The sequence below is a fragment of the Triticum dicoccoides genome, chromosome 4B (genome assembly GCF_002162155.2).
Source record: "Triticum dicoccoides isolate Atlit2015 ecotype Zavitan chromosome 4B, WEW_v2.0, whole genome shotgun sequence".
Taxonomy (NCBI): domain Eukaryota; kingdom Viridiplantae; phylum Streptophyta; class Magnoliopsida; order Poales; family Poaceae; genus Triticum; species Triticum dicoccoides.
Genome location: NC_041387.1, coordinates 325,653,676 through 325,661,057, shown reverse-complemented (window position 1 = coordinate 325,661,057; position 7,382 = coordinate 325,653,676).

Sequence of the window (7,382 nt, the reverse complement as noted above, 5' to 3'; positions counted from 1 at the left end):
TCGCTACCTCCTCGAGCCCACTGCCTTCCCCCTGCAACTCCCCTGTGAGCAAACCCCCCTCCGTTTCTTTCCCTCCTCCCTGTTTCATCCCGTTCGCCCCGCAGAAGCGCTCGACCTTGCCGACTCCGGCCGCTGCTCACTCCCCTGCCACCTAGCACCGGCGCTCATCGGGATTGCCCTCCCGTATGCACCGCTCCTACCGCTGCTCCCACCATCGAGCCACCCTAGCGCACTCCGGCGAGCCTCCCTGGTCGCCCCGGTCCATGCTATGCACGCTCCCCCCACGTGCCGCTCGTGCTACGCCTTCCCCCGCTGCCGCCTTCCCCACGGCTGCTGTTGTCCACCCTTGGCCTCGCCTCCGGCGCCACGCCGGCGACCCCGCGATCGGATGGCGACGGCCTCCGCCCGACGCCCTCACCCGTTTCCCGCACACCCGCTAGGCCTCTGGCCACTGACTGCTGGGGCACAGCCCCAGTAAAAATGAAAACGAATTAAAACAATAATAGTAAAATTAATTAGTTAATTAATTGGTGAACTAATTAACTTAATTAAAACTAGTAAATTAACCTAATCAATTAGATTAGTTAATTAATCTGTTAGATTAGTTAACCGCCTATGATAGGCGGGACCCACACGTCAGTTTGACACAATCAACGCCTGTTCGAAGTAACTAGATAAATAAATTCAGAAAATGATTAAAATTTTAGAAAAACATAAAAAATAAGCCGTAGCTCAGATGAAAATGTTTTCTACATGAAAGTTGCTCAGAACGACGAGACGAATCCGGGTACGCAGCCCGTTCGTCCGCCACGCATCCCTAGCATAGAGAACACGCAACTTTACCCCTTCGGATCACCTGTCCGAAAACGCAAAACATCGGGGATACTTTCACGGTTGTGTCCCCCTCTGGCAGGTATCACCTGCTACCGCGTTAGGGCACACCAAGCATCACTCATTGTCATGTCATGCATCATCATGCTTATGTTTGCATTGTATTTATTGTTCCTTCCCCCTCTTCTCTCCGGTAGACTACGAGACCGATGCTGCTGCTGCCCCGTTCGACTACGGAGTTGACGACCCCTCCTTGCGAGAGCAACCAGGCAAGGCCCCTCCCCCCCCCTTGATCACCAGATATCGCCTATTCCTTCTCCCTACTTCTTGTACTAGAGTAGTGTAGCATGTTACTGCTTTCGGTTAATCTTATTCTGATACATAGCTTATCATTGTTGCTACAGTTGTTATCCTTACCTGCAATCCTAAATGCCTAGTATAGGATGCTAGTATTCCATCAGTGGCCCTACACTCTTGTCCATCTGCCATGCTATACTACTGGGCCGTGATCACTTTGGTAGGTGATCACGGGCATATGATATATACTTTATACTGTTACATTACTTATGATACTGTTCGGAGATGGGGGCTGAAGCGGCAGGTGGCTCCATCCCGGTAGAGGTTGGCCTGGGTTCCCGACGGCCCCCGACTGTTACTTTGTGGCGGAGCGACAGGGCAGGTTGACACCACCTAGGCGAGAGGTGGGCCTGGCCCTGGTCGGCGTTCGCGGTTACTTCGTAATAACACGCTTAACGAGATCTTGGTATTTGATCTGAGTCTGGCCACTGGCCTATACGCACTAACCAACTACACGGGAACAGTTATGGGCACTCGATGTCGTGGTATCATCTGAAGCCTTCATGACGTTAGCGACCGAGCGGCGCCCGCCGGAGGACCATAAGCCTGCTCTTGTATTAAGGGGGCTAGGTCTGCTTCCGGACGCGTACGCAACGTGCAGGTGTGCAATGGGCGATGGGCCCAGACCCTTGTGCGCATAGGATTTAGACCGGCGTGCTGACCTCTCTGTTGTGCCTAGGTGGGGCTGTGATGTGTTGATCTTCCGAGGCCGGGCATGACCTAGGAAAGTGTGTCTGGCCAAAGGGGGTCGAGCATGTTGGGTTATGTGGTGCACCCTTGCAGGGAAGTTGATCTATTCGAATAGCCGTGTCCCTCGGTAAAAGGACGACCTGGAGTTGTACCTTGACCTTATGACAACTAGAACCACGTACTTAATAAAACACACCCAGACAAGTTCCAGAGACAACCCGGTGATCGCTTTCCCACAGGGCGACGAGGGGAGGATCGACGGGTAGGATTATGCTATGTGATGCTACTTGGAGGACTTCAATCTACTCTCTTCTACATGCTGCAAGATGGAGGCTGCCAGAAGCATAGTCTTCGATAGGACTTGCTATCCCCCTCTTATTCTGGCATTCTGTAGTTCAGTCCATCGATATTGCCTCTTTACACATATACCCATGCATATGTAGTGTAGTTCCTTACTTGCGAGTACTTTGGATGAGTACTCACGGTTGCTTCGTTCCCATTTTTCCCCTTTTTTCCTCTTCTTCTCGGATGCCGCAACCAGACGTTGGAGCCCAGGATACGGACGCCACCATCGACGAGGACTCCTACTACACTGGAGGTGCCTACTACTACGTGCAGGCCGCTGACGACGACCAGGAGTAGTTAGGAGGATCCCAGGCAGGAGGCCGGCGCCTCTTTCGATATGTATCACAGTTTCTGCTAGCCATCTTATGGAAACTTGTTTAACTTATGTTTGTACTCAGATATTGTTGCTTCCGCTGACTCATCTATGATCGAGCACTTGTATTTGAGTCCTCGAGGCCCCTGGCTTGTAATATGATGCTTGTATGACTAATTTTACTTTTAGAGTTGTGTTGTGATATCTTCCCGTGAGTCCTTGATCTTGATCGTACACATTTGTGTGCATGATTAGTGTACGATTGAATCGGGGGCGTCACGCACACCCCCTGTTATTTTGTGGCGACGGCAGCCTCATGCCGCAGCGGAATCGGTGAACCCTCGTACTCCTCTCTGCATGGGCATCCACTGCCGCATCTTCCCTGGCTCCGCGTCATCCCCTTCCTAGGTCTCCTCGTCGTCCACCGCCTTGGTGCTCTCGGCACGGCGTGGTTAATGTGGTCAACGACCGACTTCCATCGGAAGAGTACTATATGTGGAGAGGCTGACAGCTAGGTCCATGGCCGCAGCTGGGTCCACGGCCGCAGCCCAGTTTTTTTGTGATTTGCCAAGTAAGTCGCTTCGTCAGGCCTGTTGGGCTGCAAATCTTTCAAGGTGAGGAGAGCTTCATTCGACTGGTAGAGAAAATGGCCTATCAGTAAAGAGAAATGGGTTGTACATTTTTAGAACACATCAAACCGGCAATTAGTTTCAAATTTCTTTTTTTTATTTCGAGATTTTAAATTGCATTTATTTTTATGCGTGGACAATTTGTTGGATTTTATATTGATATAAATTTATTTTTAAAATGATTTTGAATGTGACTCGAAATTTCGGGATTAAAAACAGTTTAGACCGCACCAAAATATGCAAAATTTTGTATAATTTTTCAATCATGGCCACAGTATGGGCTGTAATGCTCACAAAAGAATATGGGCTCCAAAAAAAACCTTAAGAATTAGCAAATGGGCTATAAATTATTAGAAATAATGGCAGATGGGTTGTATGCTGTTTTTCACTGATTTGAGGCTTTCCTAAAAAAAAGGTTGACGCACAAGAAGTGACTGTTGGATTTCCATCCAACGGCCGTCGTTCTTCTGCAATCTCTGCTCTTCCTGCTCCAACCGCTCAAACAAGCGCCGGCGGGACTGCCTGCTCACTCCTCCCTACGGCCGGCTGTGCTGCCGCACAGGCCTCATCACCCCACTGTACTACCATCGCTGGCCTAGCCATGCCTCTAGTCACCCACACCTGCTATTATTCTCCGGCGACGGCAGACGAACCAGTAAACCCTCGTACAGTCGTACTCCCCTCCGCGTGGGAAACAACTACCGAGTCTTCCCTGCCTCCATGTCGTTCCCTTCCTAGGCGTCACCATCGTCGACCGCCCTGGTGCTCACGACGCGGCCTGGTCAATGTGGTCAACGACGGACATGCATATGAAGTGGACTGTACGTGGAGAGGCTGACAGCTAGGTCCACGGCCGCATGCAAGGAAATGCCTCCTTATTACGCGCAAAATAATGATTCCTCCACCTGACATCTTGGACCCACCGAAAGGGCCTCTATATTTAGCAAAAAAACGTGACCGCCGCTCACAGCTTGGACCCACCAGCTATATCTTCGCATGCAAGGAAGTGCCTCCTTATTATGCACAAAAAAATGAATACAACACCTACTAGCTGGGACCTAGTATAGTGGCAGGCTGACTTGTGGGCCTGCTAAGTTGACGGGGACGGAGGGCTTTGTCAACTTAGTCAATATGCACGATTCTAGCTCCAGTGACCGTACGATGTCCATCCAACGGCCGTAGTGCTTCTTCAACCTCTGGTCTTCTTGCTCCAGCCGCCCAATCCAGCTCCGGTCGTGCCTCGTGCTCCTGCCTCTCGTGGCCGGTTGCGATATGGCAGAGGCCTCACCGCCCCCTACTACTCCCACCGGTGGCCAGGCCATCCCTCTACTCACCCACACCCCCTGTTATTCTGCGGCGATGGCAGCCTCACACCGCAGCGAACCAATGAACCCTCATAATCCTCTACACGTGGGCATCCACTGCCGTGTCTTCCCCGGCTCCGTGTCGTCCCATTCCTAGGCCTTGTCGTCGTCCACCGCCCTGGTGCTCTCGGCGCGGCGTGGTCAAGGTGGTCAAGGAACGGCTTCCAGCGGACGTGGACTGTACGTGGAGAGGCTGACAGCTGGGTCCACGGCCGCAGCAAGGAAGTGCCTCCTTATTACGCGCAAAATAATTATTCCTCCACCTAACAGCGGGGACCCACCGGACGGACCACCGTATTTCGCGAAAAAAACATTACCCCCCTGACTTCTGGGACCTACCAGCTACATCTTCGCACGCAAGGAAGTGCCTCCATATTACGGGCAAAAAAATGATTCACCCCCTATCTGTTGGGACGCACCAGCTACATCTTCGCACGCAAGGTAGTGCGTCCGGGCAAAAAAAACGATTCGCCCCCCTGACTGCTGGGACCCACCAGCTACATCTTCGCACGCAAGGAAGTGCCTGACAATCAGGACACACCTGGTCGAAGGGTACGTAGAGTTGTCATTCTGGTCGCGAACGTGTACATACATACTGGTCGATGTAGAGGCGTGCCCGTGCCGTAGTAGAGGTGCGCATGTAGCATGTACACGTATGTACAATGGCCAGGGTGCAAGAAAGAAAATACAGCCACGTACGTACATACGAGCAGGGTCTCGAATGCCTACTCGCGCATACGTACGGCCAGGGCTCGTGTACATGGCTGGGTCAGAAGGTAGAAACCACATCGTCGTCGTGTTCATGGGGAGGCAACAGAATGCGTCATGTTCATGGGGAGGCAACGGAATGCGTCGTGTTCATCGGGAGTCAACGAAACGCGTGGGAGTCAACCGGCTTGGACTGAACAGGCGATGGAAACGAGGCCTGGCGTACCGCAGAACGAAGGAAACGGCCTTGTGTTCGACTGGCCACGTTCGAAACGGGATCCTGTTCATCGGGAGGGGTCTGGCTTACTGCAAAACGGAGGAAACGGACCTCCTACAGTCGAAACAGGGGTCCTGTTAATCGGGAGGGGTGTGGCGTACCGCAAAACGGACGAAACGGACTTGTGTTAAAGCGCTACGATCGAAACGGGGGTCCTGTTCATAGGGAGGGGTGTGGCGTACCGCAAAACGGGAATCCACGGGATACTCTTCATCTCCACTGTCGACCTCCTCTAGCCTCCACGGGCTACCATCGACCTCCTCCAGCCTCCACGGGCTCCTGTTCATCCAGCCTCCACCGTGCGCTACTCCAGCGACTACTGTTCAACCACCCCTCCATGGGCACTCCTCCACCGTCTACTGTTCATCCAACCATCCACGGGGTCGTCCTGTTCATCCAGCCCTCCACGGGGTCCTGTTCATCTAGCCCCAACCAGCTCTATCGATCGGGGTCCTGTTCATCCAGAGGCAATGTCACGGGGTCCTGTCCATCCACCCACACCACTCACTGTTCATCCAACCCTCCCCCCCGCAAAGTTCGCTGTTCATCCAGAGGCAGCATCGATCAGCTTCAGTTAGCAGCAGTAGCGAAGGAATCGCTCGATCGGGTTCAGTTAACAGCCATCGATCGATCGCTCGGGTTCAGTAACACGTAGCCTGCAGTGCAATCGCTTGGGTTCAGTTAGTGCCCAACGCCTCGCTCGGGTTTAGTTAGAGCCAACGCCTCGCACACATGCGCGTACGTGTACAAGAGAAACGCGCATCGCTCGGCCCCCGACCACCCACTGTAACCGGGAACTCCTCGAAATTTTCCAAGCCCTTGCTTCTACCACGGTTTTTTCCGTCATGGACGGCCCAGAGAATGTCATGCAGCTGCGTCTCCAGCCCACCCAGGACGAAAAGCCCATTTTCTGTGATGATTTTTTGTCATAGAAGTAGGAGCCCACCACATCTATGATGATACTGGGTTTTGTCACAATTATCTTCATAGAAGTGTCATAAGTATGAAAAAAAAAATTTGTTCGGCCCAAAATGTCACGGATGTGTCTTTTTTTGTAGTGTCTGGGATGACCCACATCGTTATAAAGTACGAGTAGATGGTGTTATTAGACGTTTTGTACCTGAGCATGAACAGGAGCAGATCCTACGCAAGTGTCACTCCGAGGCATATGGAGGACACCATGCTGGAGATAAACTGCACACAAGGTATTGCAATCTGCTTTTTATTGGCCTACTCTCTTCAAAGATGCCTGTAAGTTTGTCTTGTCTTGTGATAAATGTCAAAGAATTGGTAATATTAGTAGACGTCAAGAAATGCCTATGAATTATTCTCTTGTTATTGAACCATTTGATGTTTGGGTCTTTGATTATATGGGACCTTTTCCTGTCTCTAATGCGTATACAAATATTTTAGTTGTTGTTGATTATGTTACTAAGTGGGTAGAAGCTATTCCAACTAGTAGTGCTGATCATAACACCTCTATTAAGATGCTTAAAGAAGTTATTTTTCCGAGGTTTGGTGTCCCTAGATACTTAATGACTGATGGTGGTTCACATTTTATTCATGGTGCTTTTCGTAAAGTGCTTGCTAAGTATGATGTTAATCATAGAATTGCATCTCCCTATAACCCACAGTCTAGTGGCCAAGTAGAATTGAGTAATAGAGAGCTCAAATTAATTTTGCAAAAGACTGTTAATAGATCTAGAATTAATTGGTCCAAGAAACTTGATGATGCATTATGGGCTTATAGAACTGCATATAAGAATCCTATGGGTATGTCTCCATATAAAATGGTTTATGGAAAAGCATGTCACTTACCTCTTAAACTAGAACATAAGGCATATTGGGCTATTAAAGAGCTCAATTAT